Raw genomic sequence first — 21,345 nt, 5'->3', positions numbered from 1 at the left:
AATCCTTCCAATATCTAAATCTTAAATTATCTCTAAAGTCACAAGTACAGTCATGGAAACATCACTAAGAAACATTAGTTTCTGTGCATGCAATGTTAGAGAAACTTTCTCTGTTTTTAATGGAATTGAACTTGAGACAATGAAGAGTAAAGTTTGAAATGATGTTTCAAGAAGACAGTTGGAAGAACAGAATTGTTCTATAATTATGATAGCAACTTGACTCATCAGAGTCACTTCTAAGATCAGAATCCTTTGAAATCTTGTGTTCATGAAATTCTATGAAGTGGGGGGGGAAGTCATAGTAACTCTAAATAACAGTAAGAAATCCATACTTGCAAAGTTAATAATCATCAAATGGCAACTTAACTTCTATTTTAGTTCAAGGATATGTTCACCAAAAGTCATCTGGGAAACAGGTGCACAGATTGAGGTAGTATACTCAAGAGGCTACCTGTGAAGTACTATGCTCTAATTTATATAGTAAAAATATTTTTTAAAGTTTCCATTAGCAATGACTTTTGAAATTTGAGAATGATTGCAAAATTCCTGTGAAATTCTTTTGAAAAAAATCAGGAGATCTCTGTGGATATCTAGGAATTCAGGATAAGTTAAAGTAATGTGAGTTTAAGTGAGAGTGACTCAGTTATTTTCAATTAAATTATATAGCTCTTATAATCGAAAGACTGTTAAATCTCAAACTGCTACCAAATAACTTTATGAATTATAGAAGATGAAAGAGGATAAAAGAATACAGAGGCACATAAAAATGATTGTCTTTTATCTTCTGCTCTTTGGCAGAAATAGAGACCATATGTAAATTATAATATTTAATGAGTGATACAGGACTACCACAATCCAGGCTCCAGTTTTTTCACAAAGCCATTTATGTTATTAGAAATCTTAATTCTTGTTGATCATCTGTGGGGCTGGCTCAGATTTACCACACCAGTCTGATGAAGAATCATTGCAATTTAACATATACATATTAGCTAGCAGGTTCCAGCTGGTTAGAAAGACAAAGATCTAAATGGATAGTAGAAAGAAAGCTTTCTGCACTGCATTTTGGAAGCTGGAAAGGTTTTAGAACTGGAGAGAATTTTAGGCATTATGTAGCTCAAAGATTTCCAGGTATGGAAGAGGAAACTGACAGTAAGAGATATAAAGTCATTTGTCCAAGGTCACAAATGTTGGAAAAGCAGTGATTGATAATAGGTGATCTGATACCAGTTTCTCTCTCCTATACCAGGCTAACTCAACCAGAAGCATTTAACCTAGAGTCAAGGAAATTAAAAAAAAATCTGCATTTCCATATAATCAATTTCTTTTGTAATCCTGTGTGTTTTATTTGATCTATATATAAATCTCATTTTGACAAGGGGACCATAGACTTTGCCAGACTACTCAATGCATTAGGGACACCCAAACAAAAATAAAACAAAAATCAAATAATTTTAAAAAATCACTAATCTAATCTAATCTAATCCCAGTCCTAAAAAAAATAGTTTGGGAAACAATGTTGTATAGATATTCCTTAAATATACCTTAAATGTATATGTATACAAATTATAAGGGAGGATTCCTCTTCTTTTTTTTTCAGAAGATGCACATATTCATATTTCTCTTTATACAGATGAGGAAGCTAAGACATCTGGCAATTAAGTGGGTTATGTCTAGGATCACCAAACTAGTAAGTGACTGAGGCTGGATTTGAACTATGGTCTTACTGAGTGTAAGGTTAGCACAGTATTTACTTTATCAAACTATCTAATTTCCCAAGTCTCTTCTTATATTCAGTAATTCTAGATAATACCTCCATCTAAAGATCATTCAGAATCAGACATCAATGAGTCACTGACCATTAGAACTTCACTTCTTCACAAGGAATCCTTAGACACCTACTAAGCTTTCTAATTTGTATTCTTGTGTTAGAATAAGAGAAATGAGGGAGTGATAACCAAGATATATAGGCAAGAAACAGAAATATATGTGACTAAAAGCCATTCCCCAATAAATAAATGTTTAAAGAACATGAACAAATAGTTCTCCAAGGAATCTGACAATTATATATATATACATATATATGTGTATATATATGTATATATATACACACATATGATACACACACACATATATATGCTACAGATGACCAGTGTTATGCCAAAAGTAAATCAACACAATTCTGAATTTTTATTCCATACACAGAAATTATCAAAACAGGGATAGTCAAGTCTGAAGGATTTTTGTAAAGATAGCCATACTAATACATTCATCTTAAAGACATGTATTGCCCCACCTTCATCTGGAAATGGATTTGTAATGGCGTCGAAAAAGTGACTAAAATGCCCATACCCTTTGGACCAAGATATCCTACTGCTAGGCATATACTGCAAAGAGGTTATTAAAAAAAAAAAAGGAAAAGGAAGCCTTTCTTCTTTATCTTTGACTTCTTGGGGGTATATACTTGGCAGCAGGATCTCTGGTCCAAAGGTTATGAACATGTTACAAATTCCCTACATTACAAATTGCTGTCCTAAGTCATATCTATCTAACCCTACACTTTCATTTAATTATATCTATATCATCTCTGGCTCTAACTGCATCTATACCTATATTTATTTATTGTTCTTCAGTCATTTCAGTAGTATCTGACTCTTTGTGGCCTCATTTGGGGTTTTCTTTGCAACCTATATCTATAACTATATAATTTATATCTATATCTACCTTCACTATTATATATTACACTACTAACCCATTTGGTCCTTTAACACAATCAAGCACAAATGTACACGGATTCTATTGTGAAGAATCCAATTAGAAGCTCTGATAGTAATAGTAGTAGTAATAGTAGCAGTATTAGTAGTTGTAGTAGCAGTAGTAGTAATAGCATTTATATAGCACTTTAACATTTTCAAAAGGCTTTACAAGTTATCTCATTTGATTCTCGAAACAGCTCTGGGAATGGGTGTTATTATTATCCACATTTACTGATGAGGAAACCAAGACATTTTAGATTAAGTGACTTTCCCAGGGTTACACATCAAATGAGTATCTGAGGCAAGATTTGAACACATGTCCCTGACCCCAACCCCAGTCTTGCAGCCACTGTGAGGTCTAATTTCCCAAACATAAAGAAACAACACTGAAAACTATCTGCTGTCTTATTACCAACCTCAAAATAACCATTAATACTAAATTAGCAGTCAGCAAAAAGGTATGTCAGCAAAGCAGTATTTACCTTGTGATAATATAGCCCCATCCAATTAAATCTAGAATGTGAATTTTCATGTTATTATCTTACACTCATGTATTGCTAGCAACACTAAGCCCCAAATATCCATACTTCCTTGTCCATGATTTCTTTCTTTGGTCTTATGACTTTCCCATTTAAAATATGAGTTTATTCACTTCACACACACAGCAAATTGGCAAAGATGGCAATAGGTGAAAATATGTATGAGATCACAGATTTAGAACTAGAAGTCTATAAATCTCTTGCTAATGAAAAAAATGATACCTAATTATGATCCAAAGGCAGTCAGATTGATGATTTCAAGAGGTTTAGGTTGCTACCATGAGTAGGTTCAAATGCTATCTGCTGAATTCCCAATTACTAGATGAGGAAACTGAGGCCCAGGAAGACTCAATGAATTCCCTAAGGAACACAGGTAATAAACAGCAAGGGAATAATTTGAGGTTAGATGGTTCCCTGACTATAAAGCTAGCACTCCATCTACTGTACCACCATTCTTCTAAAAGAAAAACATGAGGTTGTATAATAATGGAAATAGAATAGAGATTAGAGTCACAGGACCTGAGTTTAGACCCTAACTCTGCCCACGGGTAGCTAGCTGTGTTATCTTGCTGTACCTTAGTTTTCTGATCTGGAAAATGAAGGAATAGCTGGCATGTATACTCAGTTCCTCTCCACTTTGATTGGAGGACTGGAGGATTGATAAACCAACTCCTAATGCCTTCCTTATAGAGGGCAGATGCTGGCCTTTTTTGGTACACTCTACTCTATATCTGCTGTTCTGATGGGTTTAAACTTCACAGAACAATATTTCCCTTGGGTATTCCTTGTGTGTTCCCCACCATCCATGCTTTCCTGCCTCCTTTTGCATTTTTCCCTTGCATTATATTGTGCACTCCTTGATGACAGGAAATGTTTCTCTATTAGGTGTATCCTAAGCACTTAGCACAGTGCCTAGCATATAGTAGTAGGTGCTTAATAAATGTCTATTGGATTGGATAGACGACACAAAGCTGAGAAGGATAGCTAATGTCTGATTGATCTTTACGAACTTACACACTGCACTGAATTGAGTAAGATGAAATTCACCAGAGATCGATGTAGACTTTTACACTGTGGTTTAAAAAAGATTAAGGAATATAATATTCTGGAGTGCAAAGGAGATAGGATTACAACCAAGAATCACCTACCCAGCAAAACTGTGTATAATCCTTCAGGGGGAAAAATGGTCATTCAGTGAAATAGGGGACTTTCAAGAATTCTTGATGAAAAGACCAGAGCCGAATAGAAAATTTAACTTTCAAATATGAGACTCAAGTGGAACATGAAGAGGTAAACAGGAAAGAGAAATCATAAGAGACTTACTAAGGTTGAACTGTTTACATTCCTGCATGGAAAGGTGATATTTGTAACTCATGAGACCTTTCTCTTTATTAGGCTAGTTGAAGGGAATATATATAGACAAAAGGCACAGGATGAGTTGAATACAAAGGGATGATATCTAAAAAAGAAAATTAAGGAGAGAGGATTATACTGGGAGAAGGAGAAAGGGAGAGGTAGAATGAGGTAAATTATCTCACATAAAACAGACAAGAAGAGACTTTTCCAGTGAAGGGGAAATGTGGGAAGGTGAGAGGGAATGAGTGAATCTTATTCTCATAGGATTTGACTTAAGGAGGGACTAACATACACAATGGGGTCTGGAAATCTATCTTAGCCTGAAGGAAAATAGGGGGAAAGAGGACAAGAGATCAGGGTGATGATAGAAGGGAGGGAAGATTGGGGCAGGGGGTAATCAGAAACAAACACTTCTGAGGAGGGACAGGGTCAAAAGAGAGAATAGAATAAATGGGGGTGGGATAGGATGAAGGGAAATATACTTAGTTTTTCACAACATGAGAAGTTATCTAGAAATTTCTGAACTGATGCCTTCTTTTTTTCACCTAAGACTTTTCACATAGCAAACAAAAACCTTACAAACTATTCCATTGACCATTAAAAATAAGAAAATGAAAATTTTACTCTGCATGTTCAGCTCATCATTTCTCTTTCAAAGACAGTGAGAAGTCTGCCTCATGCTCAGTCTTCCAGAGTTGTGACTGGCCATGGCTTATGGAGAGGGAGATAGGTCTTTAGTAAGGAAAAAAAAAACAAACAAATGAACAAGCAGTTCTTAAGTCCCATAACATTGTTTTCTTTTACAGTGTTGTAGTCATTGAATCAATTGTTCTTCTGATTCTGTTAAAAAAAATCAACATCATAAGTACAAGAAGGGAGAGACATGCTTAGACAGTCATTTTTTTCTGAAAAACAGACAAACAAGCAAACAAACTAGAGAGGACATTGGAGAACAGCCAGAGGACTGCACCAAAGACCTTCAAGGTCTTTGCATCCATCACATATTGGTTGTTGTGGCCTTTTGTTCTCAAAGAGGACCAAAATGACATCACTATGTTAGAGTCATAGGACAGTGTGTCCAACTGTGGCTCATCAGACCTATATGAGCTCACAAGGCTCTACCACAGGTCAGGCACAAATAGTCCATGTGAACATTTGGGATGAATTCTCTAAATTTGCACATTTCATGTTTCTTTTGAGTTGTTTCAATTCTGCTTTGCTCATAGAGCACAGCACCTTCTTTGATGAGGACACACCATGCTGGGCAGTCATGTGCCAATGTCTCCCATGTCTCACAATCAATTCCAAAGATCACATATAAGGACTAGTTCAAGGAAATGAGGAAGTTTAGCTTTAAGATGAGATTTCCTTATTTTTTTTTAATATATCAAGTATATACGTCTGCTACCAATAATGAGAAAAATACAATTTAATTATGGTTCAAAAGCAGTACAACTAATAATTTCAGGATGTTAGATTTCTTTTAATTTGCTAAAGAGTATAAAACTGATCATTTAAGTTTGAGAACATTGGTTAATTAGCTGTATATTCAGTTCAAAATATGCTGATATCTTCTAATCTGATATCATTCAGGAGGAATTTAGAAATACTATGAACTAAAGAATAGAAGAAATTTTAGTCTTATCAGTTATTCTCAAGTGGGTTCCTAATTAGCCCTCATCACATATTGTTTTCATTATCATTATTATTAGTATTGTTATTGTCTAATAATAGTGACTAACATTTTAGAGTTACTTAAAATTTGCTGAGTGCTTTTCAGATGTTATTTTATTTCATCCTCATAGAACATCAGCGAGGTAAGTACAATTATTATCTTCATTTTACAGATATCTCATTACTAGGTGTTCTCTTAAAAAAAAAACACAAGCACATATATGTACCCATACAACACACACACAAACACACACATACAGCCTTCAACTAAAACTCTAAATCTTATGCATTATAGATGTGAAATCAAGAAATATATTGGAATTGCTTGCAAGAATTTAATACACCTCTGGACCTCTATATGTAGACAAAATTCTAGCTCCTGTTTCAATGGTGAATCTTCAAAAGCCCATTGAGAAGGCAGATTGTTTGAGCCTATATCAGAAAAGATCAGGGAGGTAAAATGAGGCTAGATCAAGCACCACATTCTCCTACTCTCTCTTCCACCCACAGTGGTTGTGCATTTGGGATACTAGAATTCTAACACATAAAAATTCCCTGTGAGGTCTGAGACAGGATGGATGCTTGGAGAGATGGGCAGGTTCAGAACTCTACAAGGGCCATCATCCTCAGGAACAGCAGACAACTACACACACTGAAGGAGGGATACTTTCCCAGAAGGGAAAACAGTATATCCATCTTACCAGGATCTGGGACTTATCCATTTGCCAAATAAGTTCTCTAAACTTCAACCCTTCTTTCTCCTAGACTCTTGTAGGAGAGGGTGGTTTAGGTTTTTTTTTTGGGGGGGGTGATGTTGGAATTTCATCCTTGCTTTGTCATTTTCAATTGGTTTCCCTTTGTAATAGTTAATTAAAAATTAGTGGAAATTGATATTGGGGATATATTATCTATTAAATAATATTGGTAGAATATAAGAGATGGGGGCTCATGAGTAATTATATTACAAAAGCACCCAACCTCTAAGGATTACCCTAGAAGGGTTAAAAGTTCACTTTCCTCTGGGAACCCAATCTGCCTGAGCAATGGTAGTTTGAAGAAAGAATACTAGAGAGGATACTACTATAACATATATCAAAGTGAATATGATGTAATTTCATAATTTATGTACACATTAAAATTTGCAACTAAGTTACCATTATTATCTCCCATCAATATAATGGTTTAAAGATTAAAACAAGCTTTTCTGTCAGAAACCTTGTGGAGTTAGTAGGGTGAGTATTATCTCCATTTTACAGATGAGGCAACTGAGTCACACTGAAGTGAAGTGACTTGTCCTATATCCCCCAGTCTATGTGTCAGAACCATGACTTGAACCTTTTGATTTCTTGATCAACATTTGTTTGTTTGTTCCCATCTCCACTACACCTACCAGAAGTATTTCTGAATAGAAAACTTTAGGAAATCTCTTTTCATGAGTAGATAAGGATAACTTGTAATTAATGTTCCACTTCTCTGGATATATTATTTTAAAATACATCTGTTCTCATAGTCATCCCACCTGAACCTTTTTTATACAATTGATTTATATTGAAAAATCTAGACCAAATTTGTGCCAGAGTAATCCTAAATTTAAATAAATAAAATCTCCATGAATGAGCTTCATTTGTGATGGCCTGAGTAATGTGCTCCAGAGTCGACTTTCCAAGTGGACCACATTTAAATTTTATGCACTGGCCTAGTAAGAGGATAATGTCACCATTTTTAATAATTATAATAATGATTTGATACAACAGATATGTAGTATACATCTACAATATTCAAGACACTGTGGTGAGATTAATAATGTTAACAACACCAACAGCATCAACAATAAAAACAGTTTGTGACCTCAGAGAGTGTATATTTTACTTGCTAACATGCCCAGCTTGGATGGTGGAGATAATGTCTTGCTGTTTTGCTCTCTTTTGGCAAGTTTATTTCCTTACATTTGAATACCCTGATACTCCAGGAGAGAGAAATGGAATGTATTCATTCTTACTGATACTCTATTTTTTCCTTCTGACTTTTTACCAGGTTTTTATTATGTTATATTCATCCCAGCAAAAACAAATGAAAAAATACATCCATATACTTGGCATGGGCATACAATAGACAGAAGAAACATGATCGTGGACTGAAGAAAAAAAATAAAGTAACATTACATCTCTCATTTTAATTCAAGGTGGCTTCATATGATGCACCATTAAACTGACAACACAATTTAACATGCAATTTTAATAACAAATAAGAAATATGGGCTTCTTATGTTTTGCTGGTCAACTGTACTATGAAATCAATTTGTCTCCCCAGGCAAAATGTACCAGCAGGTATTTGATTTACCTTTCACTTTCTGAAGTAATTAAGTCTTTATTATAGTATAGTTGGAAGACTTTATTTTACATTTCCTATTGCTTCAGTTCTTAAGGACTAGGTCCATGTTTTCTTCTGTGTTGTGATGCTGTCATCAAGTCAGACAGAAAGTCTTCCACAAAAATTCCGAGATGCATTTGGGATGAAATCACAGGACTAGTCTCTATCACAACATTATTGGTATAATCTTTTCCCACTCACGATTGCTCCATAGAAGCAGAGGGAAATCAACACAATATTAAAAAAAAAAAAAAGCAAACCAAGGACACAATTAGCATGAAGACATAGGGGTTTTGCCCCTGACGTCCAAGAGGATGTGATTCCCACATTTTGCTCTTTCACCTGCCCCCATTTGCTGCTTCAGATTCCCTTGGAAGTTATGCAGTTCTTTTAGGGTTCCTTCCCATTGGTCCACGGTGTGCTACCTCTCATCAAATGCCTAGCCTGGGAACCTCTAGATATCATAAATAGATCAGCAGAGGAGATTATTAGAAATGACAGCAAATGCTAAATACTGGATAACTCTTAAGCTGTGACCCTAAAATTGATCATTAATTCATTTAAACATTTATGAAGGACTATGTGTCAAGGATTGTGCTAGAGGCTAGAGATGCAAAGAAAAAAAAAATGAAACAGGCCTGGCCCTCAAGGAGCTTGCATTTTACTGGGGAGGAAAGAAATGATACATGTGTCTTTAAAACTTAATTAGTTTTTGTTGGTGAAATGAGAAAAGCACTTACACCTGAAGACGAGGTTAATACTCTTCAGAAGGTAATAACTGAGCCAAATGTTGGAGGAAGCTAGGCATTGTAAAAGGTATATTTGAGGAAGAAGGGAATTCCATTAGTGGTGGACAGGGAAAGCAAAGATATCCCCATGCCTTCTGGTGTTAATAGTTCAATCACTCATTTAGTATTTATGAAGTGCCTACTATGCACCAGGAACCTATGTATGCATATAAATATGTGTGAGTATGTATGTGGATATACAAGTTCGTTGAAGATGAAGGGCACTAACAGTTGGGGAGAAAGAAAGACTTCAGGTAGGAGCTGATGTTTGAACTGAGTGTCAATGGAACAGTAAGATTTTCTGAGTCAGAGATAAGAAGGGAACTGGGAGAGGGTACTGGTAGACTGCATAGGCAAAAAAAAAAAGGCGTGGGGGAATTAAGTCTCCTATAGAGACTTTGACGAGACTAGATCATAAAGTAGAAGATGAGGAGTAAGATATGGTGAGATTTGAATGTACATTGAATTGACATATATGGCGAAAGGAAAAGAACAATCATTTATTAAGTGCCTATTATGTGCCAGGCACTGCGCTAAGTATCTTGCAAATATTATTTCATTTGGTCCTTATAACAACTTTATGTGATAGGTACTGTTATCCCATTTTACAGATGAGTAAACTGAAGTAGAGGTTATGTGGCTTGCCTAGGGTCACAGAGCTAATGTCTGAGGCCAGTTTTGAAACAAGCTCTTTCCTGACTCCTGGCCCTTTGCTTCATCTACTGTGCCACCATTCTGCTATGAAAGCTAAGCAGCAAGGACTGTAGTTGATCCTAGAGGGGAACAGAATGGTGAGTTTTGTGCTTAAAGGGAAATTGCTTGGGTAAGTGTTTTAGGATGGATTGGAGTAGGGAGAGACAATGCAGGGAGACCAATTAGAAAACCATTTTGGTAATGTAGGTAAAATATTATTCTTGCCTTAATGAAGATTATAGCAATGTAAAAAGATTGGAGTCATGTGCCAGCTCTGTTGAGATAGGGTATGAAGAGTGAGTAACTGAAGACAATAGCAAGGAGTTGAAGCCAGGATGCTGAAAGATTTTTTTGGCGTATTCAACAGAAATAGGGAAGTTTAAATGAGGGAGATTGGGGTGGAGGGCAGTAAAGCTAATGAATTTAGTTTGGAACAAGTTGAATTTCAGACATCTTTGAGAAAAGCAGTTTGAAATGTTCCATAGGTGTTTAATGATACAGGAATGAACCAGGGGCAAATTACATAAAAAGTAATTCTAGCAAGATATAGTATAAGTCAAGAAAACAAAATGTTATATAATGCATCATTCTTTAAAATGTGTCATCAGTAAAGAATTATTATTCATATCTATTAATTTGGGGACAGGTGATGTGTCCTGTGGGTGGCGTGATCCTGAAAGATGGATTATGGAGAATATATGTGTCCCAGATATAGTGATATGCAAATATTTAGGACAAAGCTAAGTAATTGCATTTATTGACATATAATATTCTTCATAATAATTAACACATTAGAAAATCTTAAGGAATATTTAATACACAGTATGGCTTACTTTTGCCATGATCCATTGCTTTAAATAATTTGAAATTAAGTTTCATCTGACTTCTATTTTTTAATTATTTTCTCTGACTGGAATTTGAGATCTCTATCATAATTATCTCTATGAATTCTGTCTTTTAGGTCAATATGTTTTGCTTACATAGGGATGATGGTTTCTTTGAATATTCCTGACTTTTGCTTCTCTTTTTCCAAATTGTCCCTAGTCTCGGTAAATCTTAATGCTCCGTCATTTGTCCTATTTGTTGTATATTTGGTGAAGCTTGCCAACATGGATTCAATGTTGTTGTTTTTTTTCTATTTTGCTGTGCAAGTCTTAAATTGTACTTTCATAATTCTTATTTTTCCTTTAAACCATTTGGCAACATCTGTCTGTGTTTTCTCCTCTCTTGAGATTCCACAAGGTTGCTGATTTATCAGGTGTTGATTCATTTTCCTTCTCTTACAGTATTAATTCATACATTCTGCAGGCCACCTTCCTTCTGCTATTAGCATCTTTCCTGTTTGTTTATCTGTTTGTGATCAAAGTTTCTAAATGAAGTTTCTTCCTCCTGAGATCTTTGGTAATTTCAGGATTTTTCCCCCCTTTATTTCCCCATCACTCAATTCTGATTCCTTACCCTTTGATTTTATTTTGAGGCAGAATAGCAGAGCTCAAAGCTCTTTCAGCCTCCATGGTAAGGAAATCACATTTTACTAGCCTTAATACCTGCTCAAAGTGACTTCTGAGGGGTCAGAACTAGCCCCAGCTCAATGTTAGTTCACTTTGGCTTCAGACCTACACTCAGGAATTCTGCCTCAGTAATCCATTTTTCTCAGTTCCCTAGATGAGTAGCAATGCATCATAGAGTACTGCCTCACAGCTCCAGGGCTTCTTAAACTTTTCCCACTCACCCCTCTTCACCTCCTTTTGGTAGGGTTAGTTGGCACTGTGTGGCTTGAGGGTATGTGCAGTGTAAAGTGCACATGCTTTGTGTTTGGAACCAAGGCTGCAGTGAAGTCACTCTCTACAACATAAGCAAGTGCTGCCAGAAACACCTCAGATTCATTACAAGCTTGATTTTGAATTAATTTTTGGTCATTGGACATTCAAAAACCTTTCACTGTTGCCAAATTTTTCATAACCCCATATGGGGTTGTGACCCACAGTTCAAGAAGTGCTGAATACATAACAAGCTTCTGGCTTTTGTTTTCAGGGGTGCTGTTGAAGGGATGAGAGATATGGAATTTTCCCCTGGGTCAGATTGTGTAGTCCTGCCAGAACATAGTGGGTGATGAAGGTGTGGGCGGGGAGTAAGCATTTTAGGTGTTATATATTAGCTTTCTCTTTTCTTAATCAGGTTTTAGCTCATCAAGTTTCTTGGAGGCTTAGGCCATAGAGACAGATGAAATTGCTTCATTTCTTTCACATAATTGCCTTTCGGATAAGTTTCATAGGTCATGAGAATTAGAGGAAATGTCTAATTCTGTCTTTGGTTGATGATATACTTTAATTCTTCATCACAGAACTACATATTCCACAAAGTGTCACTTAACATATCTTTAACAAATAGTCTGCTCTTCCAGGTCTAGCTTTATTATAACTTATCTCTTTTCAAAGAGGTTTAAATCATGCAAATTGTATCCTAGTTAAACTTCTTAGTGGTTTTTTTTTTTTTGCTTCCCAAATACGAATAAATTTATCAAAATTGATCATTCCTTAATGAGGGGAGAGATTTCCAGACCCCTCTTGAAGTAAAATAAAACACTAAAAAAAAAATATTTTTGGTGGGCTGAATTTTAACAGTGTAATTAAAATGGCTAGAGCTTGAAAGAATGACTGAAATATTCTCATATCTATTCAAGTATAGTCTTGACCAAAAAGTGAGCTTCATAAGTAAAAATTATATTCTTCCAATCTTCAGTATGTAAATCTTGTATAGCCTTGCTCATAATGAGTTTTTTTTCCTTCATAATAACAATTAGTGACTTTAAAATGGTCTTCTCACTGTTCTTCTTGCTTTAAGAAAGTTATAACGCTGTGCAGAGGAATCAGTAACAATTCCCCCAGGTGCCACCTTCCTTGGATGGTTTTCATTTGTTTTCTGAGGGTTAATTAGGCTGTTTCTCAGAAATATATTGCCGGTTCCTCAAAATGTTTTTTTTTAATTGTTTTTTTTTCACTTTACTGCTGATTTTACTGATTCTGTTTATCATGGGCTTAAATAAATGGATATCTCAATGAACAAACATTTTTCAGGTCCTTGCTATGCATCAGATAATTTGTGAAGCATTTAAGCATACAAAGAAAAATAAATAGTCCTTATTTAAATTATTCTTGAAGCTTTTGACTTTCACCAAGAACCACTGCAATATATCATGAAGTAATTTAAGTGAGCTTTTTAAAAGCTAGAAATTTTTCAGGTTTTAATGAAACAATTTTTTTTAAATATTAAAAATGCATCAAAAGAAAGCAATGAAATTTCTGTGTATCTTACCAAATTAAGACTCAATTGATGGAGAACTAATTAAACCTGGAGAGTCCACCTCAGTCCATTTGGATTGTATCTCCTCTGATATTCTGTACCAGTTAAAAGTCCAAAGAAACCCACATGTGACCATTGCTGTTTGCAAATGGAAAATGTCAAGGCATCACTTTCATCAAGCATGTGGAATATCATGCACTAGCCCATGGAATATTCATTTTACACTTTGGGTTATATCTTCTAAACAAAATACCTGGAAAATACACAGGAGAGGATTCTTTCATAGTTCCAAAAACATGCCATGGTTATAAAGCAATGAAACAAATATCCATATGCGATGAGTAGAACTTAGGTCCTTTCTTCAGTAGTTTAAAAAAAATCACATGACCATTTTACCAAGGAAAGGGAAGAACAAGAAATCCTTGGAAAAGTAATGTAGTGAGATAGAGGGAGAAAGGAGAAACCTGAATGTTGTATTGAAGCCCTGTGATTGTAAAAACAGCCCTAGATGAAGGCCTCAAGATGTTTCTGGATCCCTTAACATACGGGGAAAGGTGAGCAAAGATAAATAAGAATCATACAAGATGAGTGGTTTTGGATTGATCATCCACTATTCCCTTGAAGTACTGCCATTTTGATATCTCTCTACATCAATGTCTAAGGTAGGTTGACAGTGACTTTTCTCCAAGACCTCATAGATTAAAGGGTCCAATCTTCCTTCTGAAAGTAAGACAATATATATTATCAGTTAGCTAAGAAGAATGAGGGTTTAAAAAGCAGGACAGCAAATGATACATCCAGCAGGGGCACCCAAGGTTCATAGGATCATAGATCCAATTCTGGGAAGGGGCCATCTGGAACAATATCCTCATTATGTAGGTGAAGAAACTTAGACCTATGGATCTGAAGTGACTTGCTAAAGGTCACAGAGGTAGGAGGCAGGAATGGAATTTGAACCTGTCCCCTGATTTCACACCCATTTTCATGACACTAGAACAAGTGAGATCTTTCTCAGGCTGATTGCATCCAACTTCATCCTTCACAAGTGACTTACACTGCAGTATCTGCGAAATATCCTGAGGTTTCCACCTTTGGCAATGGGACGCTCTGGTGGTAGCTCTGTCCCAGAGTCTTTGCCCTAGAAATGTCAGTGAAGTGTTGGAAGGTACTAATTCTCTTCCCAACCTCTCCTCTGGACTGTAGGCCTAGGGTGTATTTTTGTCATGCTTTTGCCTAGGGTACTAGAGTACAGTAGTGTTCAAAGTAACCCCGTATATTATAACACATTTAGATGATTTCCATTTACAGCACAGTGAATCTATACTAGAGTGCAAAGTAGTCCTCATCCTGGAGGGTTGATCAGCACTGACATTTCATGTAAAACACCTGCCTCAAGAGCTCATTTTTGCTAACTAGTCTCAATTCTGCCAAAAGGGATTGTCAATTATTCTTTGAACTCACACTCCTGATAATTAGTTTTTGTTGGGTAAATGCCGTGACTAGTGTTAATATCTGTAAGGTGCCAAAGGCAAACAGTGCATTGGTAGAGGTTTGCAAAATTCCTAAGAAGAAGGAGATCTAAATGATGATGATGATGAATTTATGATGAAGATATGTTGATAAGTAGCATTTGTATACTGCTATAAGTTTTGAAAAGTACTTGCATATGTTATCTCATTTGGTCCTCACAACAATCCTTTGATATAGGTACTCATATTGTCATCATTGTATAGAGGTAAATGACTTGACTAAGTCATAGCTCGTAAGTCTGTTGGACACAATTTGAACTCAGATCTTACTGACTGCGTGTCTAGTGCTCTGTTCATTGCATTAACCGTAACTTCATTCTACCTTCCTCTGGCTCTGACTTAATAGATTAAAAAAAAAGACTGCTTGATGTTGCCATAAAATCATTTTGGTAAAACATTTTATGGGAAACTTTTTGCACCTAAATCCTCCAGGGTTGCACTATCGCTTGCAACATATACCAAGATCATTTTATAATCGTGAAATGGGGTGATGGAGAAGGGGCTATGAGACTAAGGCTAAGTCAAGGAAGTGTAAGTATTGCACTTCAGAAGACTTTTGGCAAGGAAAAGAAAAGTGGTGAGGGCAACGACTTACAGGTGTTGGTGAAAAACCAGTCTTATTTAGAGAGAGAGAGAAAGAGAGAATTTGCAATGTAACTCATGTAAGATTTATTAATCCTGTATTATGTACAAAGCTTCTTTTTAAACACTAGGAATGTAGGGGGAAAAGTAAAAGTCCTTCAATGGGCTTGTACTAAGGCTATTGGGGAGTGCACAGAGGAGAGACAGATGTATACACAGGCATGTGTAATATAGTGGATGGAGAGGGCCTACAGGAAAGATCAAAGAGCTCAGGCCATCGAAGGATGGAGGGTAAGAGATAACATTTTGAAATATAGGTATATCGGTTATGGCAAAAAGATTTGTTTGGTAACTAAATTCATTGCTAAATATAATGCGCATTAATAAAAACTCTAACCATGAAGAGTTTAAATTTTATATAAAATCCTCTTTTTTATTGTGAAAACAATCCCCATTCCTATTTGTGAAAAATGTGTTCATAATAAAAATTGGGGGAAAAATTTGTGGCTATAACCCTTTAAAACAGAATTCTCTTAGTGTATTTCATGTATATGATTGAATTAATTTGCAGTTAAATTTTCAGCACATTGGTAGTATGGCATATGATACTATAACATAATGGTAATATGATAACATGATAGGATACCATACTATGCCACACCATGCCACTCCATACTGTATACTTCCATGCCCTACCACATAATACAAAATAATACTATGATATGATATTACATGACATGAGATGATACCATAACATAATATGCAATGCAATACAACACAACATAATATAAATGAATTTTAATTATGTAAATGAGAGGAACCTATGATATTATCTGGGCAAATACTGTACAGGGTCAGTTGAACTTTTTGTTGAAACCTTCCTAGGCTATTTTATATATTTAGTGTTGGTCCCCAAAATAGGTAGGAGGAAACACTGGTGGATTTCTGGAGCAAATTATCCTAGATAATGGACCAAATGGTGTCAACCTTCCCTGACAATTGGACTGAGTTGGAAAATGAATGGTCAGATTATTAACGGGATAGAAGATATGCTGACTCACCCCTGGAATTGACAAACACAGCTCAAAGAACTTAGCTTTATATTGCTAAACTGGGACTTTTTGATCAATGTTAAATTTGAAAGTTTACTTGGAAAATATTCATGAGGGGCCCAGGAATCTGTATGACTTTAAGTATAAAGGCTGCCACACATTCCCTCCCTGATCCTCAGGCTCAGCACTAGCTGTAACAGAGTTTGCTTTATGTTTAATACTCCAGACAAGTTTTCTAAGAGCCTATCCCTTCAAAACATGCCCTGGAATTCTCTCAAAATCCCATTAGTCACTTTACCTAGAAAATATATTCAAAGTGTTATATGTCACGAAGATTCATCTGATTAGAGGAAGAGAAGAGAATAAGCATTTATATAGTGCGTATTAAGTGACATTTGTTGTGGTTCAGTTGTTTTCAGTCATGTTCAACTTTTTATGACCTCACTTGGAGTTTTCTTGATAAAGATACTGAAATGATTTGCCATTTCCTCCTCCAGCTCCTTTTACAGATGAGGAAACTGAGACAGAGTTAAATGACTTGCCTAGGGTCACACAGTTAGTAAGTGTCAGAGGACAGATTTGAATTTGGAAAGATGAATTTTTCCGACTTTTGTCCCCACTCTATCCACTGTGCCACCTACAGGCCCCTACTACCGAAAGTCATTGTGCTAAATATGTTATAAATACTATCACATTTTATCTCATTTTCTACTCACACAACCATGAAAAATAGGTTCTATTATTATCTTTACTATACAGTTGAGGAAACTGATGTGGGGTTACTTGCCCGGGGTCGCACAGTTAATATGGTCCCAGTTGTCTACCCACTGTACCACCAGCTATCTCAAATCAGGCTGCTATGTTAGTGACAGCTCTGAATTTGACAGTAATGGAAGGAAATTACCTTTTTTTGAAAACCAAGCCCAAATTAATTTAAAGTATTTAGTATAAGTAGTGAGAGGATATATTTACTGTAGTTATTCACATGATCCTTTATTCAATATGCTTTTGTTAAGGGGCTATTGTGTGATAGATAATGGGATATGTTCTGGAGATACCCAGAAAAAAGGAAGGAAGGAAGAAAGGAAGGAAGGAAAAAAGGAAGGGAGGAGGAAGGAAGGAAGAAAGAAAGGAAGGAGAAAAGAAGGGAAAGAAGAAGGGAGGGAAAGAGTGAGGGAGGGAAACTAGCCTTGCCCTCAAGTGTCTCCCATTTTCTTAGACTGCAGAGTGGCAAACTGTACACATAATAAATACAATACATAGACAATGTAAAACAAAATAATTTCACATTTAGAGAAGGAAGAGGACCTAGATATTTTGGGTGAACTAGAAATGTCCTCATCAAGATCCACAGTTGAGCCAATCCTTGAAAGTCCCTAGTTATGAACAGAAAAGGGGAAGAAGGAATACATTTCAAACATTTGTGGCATCCTGTATAAAGGTGCATAGAAAATAGATCACATTTGATGTATGAGGAATTCTAAGCTAGCCTGGCTGAAAGGAATGGTAAATGAAGGAGAGTCACATATTGGCGTTAGCTTGAAAAGGGCTTTAAATGTCTAGCAAAATCCCTGAGACAAGAGGGAGTCATTTCCCCTTCTTGAGAAAAGAAAATATATGATCCTAACAGTGCTTGAGGAAGATCAATTTGGCAGCTATAGAGAACGAATTGAAGAGGAAAGAAAGTAGACAAAGAGATCAATTAGCAATCTATTTAGATAGCCTCTGACAAAAGTGACAAAAACCTAAATTAAAGTGGTAGTACTGAGGCTGGAAAGAAGTAAATGATATGATGATGTCTAGGAGGAAAGATTTGGAAAAATTTGAAATGATGGAATACAGGGGATGAGAAAGAGTGAATCAAAACTATGACCCCTGTGTTGTGAAATGGGGGACATAAGGGATGGCGGTTCACTCACCTGAAGTAGGGAAATTAATGAAACATTATATTTGGTGAGGGACAGATAATGATTTCAGTGTCACTATACTGTTCTAGTTAAAGACATCATAGATAAGCATGGTAAAAACAGTAACAATAACTAGTAACATGCCCTCACTATCTGTTATCTGTTGTGAGATAAAGACCATGACTCTTGTGAATAGATTTACTTACAGTATTTGTATTATCTTCCTGGTATCTATTAAATGGGCGGGTAGGTGGCACAGTGGATAGAGTACCAGGCCTGAAGGCAGGAAGGCTTATCTTCCTGAATTCAAATTGTTTCTCAGACATTTACTAGCCCTGTGACCCTGGGCAAATCCCTTAACCTTGTTGGCCTCAGTTTCCTCATTTGTAAAATGAGCTAGAGAGAGAAACAGCAAATCGCTCCAGTATGACCCCAAATAGGGTCACCTAAGAGTCAGACCTGACTGAAATGGCTGGACAACAAACAAAAAGTCTATCAAGTAGGAGGTACTTAATAGATGCTTGTTGATTTATTGATTGAGCACTACCCCCACCCCTTTTAGAGGACAGAAGTGAGTCTTGGAGAAGATAAGTACATACAACTACTAAGAAAGAGCTAAAACTCAAACCCAGATCTTTTGAATCCAAGTAGGACTCTTAATTCCACAACAATGCATTCTTGACAGTGACTTATACAGGTAAATTTTATCTTTACATTCTAAACTTTTTTATCTTTAACTATATATACTTTGCTGACACTCAAAGAGAAAGCCATAATTGTGGAAGGGACAACAGGAACTTTATATATATATATATATATATATATACATCCATATATATATATATATACATCCATATATACATATATTTTAATTGCCTATACTAGGGGTGGGGAACTTTGAGGCCTCAAGGCCATATGTGGCCCTCTAGGTCCTCAAGTGTGGGCCATTGACTGAATCCAAACTTCACAGAATAAATCCCCTTAATAAAAGAATTTTTTCTGTAAAACTTGGACTCAGTCAAAAGGCCACTCCCAAGGATCTACAAGGCCAAGTGTGGCGTGGAGACAATAAGTTCCCCACTCCTGGACTATACTATAGACCCCTCTACTGTATCATGAAGGTACTAATTATTATCACTTATCCTAAGACCATTAGATTAGAAAATCCAATCATTCTCACTCTTTTCCCAGCCTCCACCTTCATTCCAAATTTTCCTCTCACTCTTTTTTCCTTATTGCACCCCACCCCCTTCTTTGCATACACTTTGCCCTCTAGGATCAGGTTTCATCAGTAGAATCTGATGATTTGAGGGACAAGTATTTCTCTCTCAGCATGACTCCACAAATTTTGGCAAGCTGCCTTTCAGCCCATTCTCCAGCATTTGAATTTGTTCTGGGTTGCAGTATTACTAGAACCTAATTTAGTCATGACCATTTTATTTCATTAAAATTTCCAAAGAATAAATTAAGTTTGAAAAATAATTTCTCCCTCAAAAATTGATGTCAGCTCAAAAGAAGTTAAGCAAAAGAAAAGGATAAAATATACTAGCATACAAGCTATATGATTATTATAAGACTTGTCAAAAGGGATGCCCATTATAACAGAGGACATTATAGTGAGAAAAAGTTGAGAGCTAAAGGATTGGAAACAGAAGAAATTTTTAAGAACTACCAGGTAGTCTTGGGAAAAAAAAACTGTGATTAACAAAGAATGACTTGTATTGATTCTACCTCCTAATCATGATTTTTGTCATCACTTTTTTTTTAGTTAGGATAGGATGGTACACTTACTGAAAAGAGTCAATAGATACAGAAAAAAATTCATGAATTGCATATTGTATATCTGAGGATTGAATGGATAAGTACTCTCTATGGTTGCAGAGGAGTTGGTTCAGAGATGAGCAGAGAGCAAGACAATGCTGATTTTATTTTCTTTTAACATGTAAAAATATCACCAGGACCAAATGGAATTATAAGTAAATCATACCAAAAATTTAAGGAACAATTTGACTCACATTATTTAAACAATTTGAAAAACATAGGTAAAGAAGAAATTTTTTATGACATACATATGGTTTTGATACCTAAACCAGAGAGAGCAAAAATAGAGAAAGATATCTATAGACCAATTTCCCTAATGAATATAAATGCAAAAAACTTTAAATAAAATACTAACAAGGGGATTACAGCAATATATCACAAAGATACACTATGGCCATATGGGTTATATAGAGGGAATAAAAGGCTGGTTATTGGAAAACCTATAAAGATAACTGACATGACTGAATTTTGAAAAAAACAGTAAAAATCATATGATTATGGCAATAGATGCAGAAAAAAAACTTTTCTATTTTTATTTTTTATTAATAAATTTATTTATTTTTAGTTTTTAACATTTACTTCCACCAGATTTTGAGTCCCAAATTTTCACCCCATCTCACCCCTCCCCCCACCTCAAGATGGCATGCATTCTGAATATCCCTTCCCTTAGTCTGCTTTCCCTTCTATCTCTCCCCCCACTTCTTTTATTCCCTTCCCCTTCTATTTACCTGTAGGGCAGGATAGATTCCTATACCCAATTCCCTGTATTTCTTATTTCCCACTTGCATGTGAAAACATTTTTTTAAACATGTGTTTTTAAAACTTTGGGTTCCAAATTTTCTCCCTTCCTCCCTTCCCACCCACCCTCATTGAAAAGGCAAGCAGCTCAATATAGGTTATGCAAAACACTTCCATAGTAGACATAATGTGAAAAACTAACTATATTTTCATTCATCCTATCCCCACCCCCCCATTTAT

The sequence above is a fragment of the Vombatus ursinus genome, unplaced genomic scaffold (genome assembly GCF_900497805.2).
Source record: "Vombatus ursinus unplaced genomic scaffold, bare-nosed wombat genome assembly UNPS02014847.1, whole genome shotgun sequence".
Lineage (NCBI taxonomy): Eukaryota > Metazoa > Chordata > Mammalia > Diprotodontia > Vombatidae > Vombatus > Vombatus ursinus.
This window is presented reverse-complemented; position numbering follows the sequence as displayed.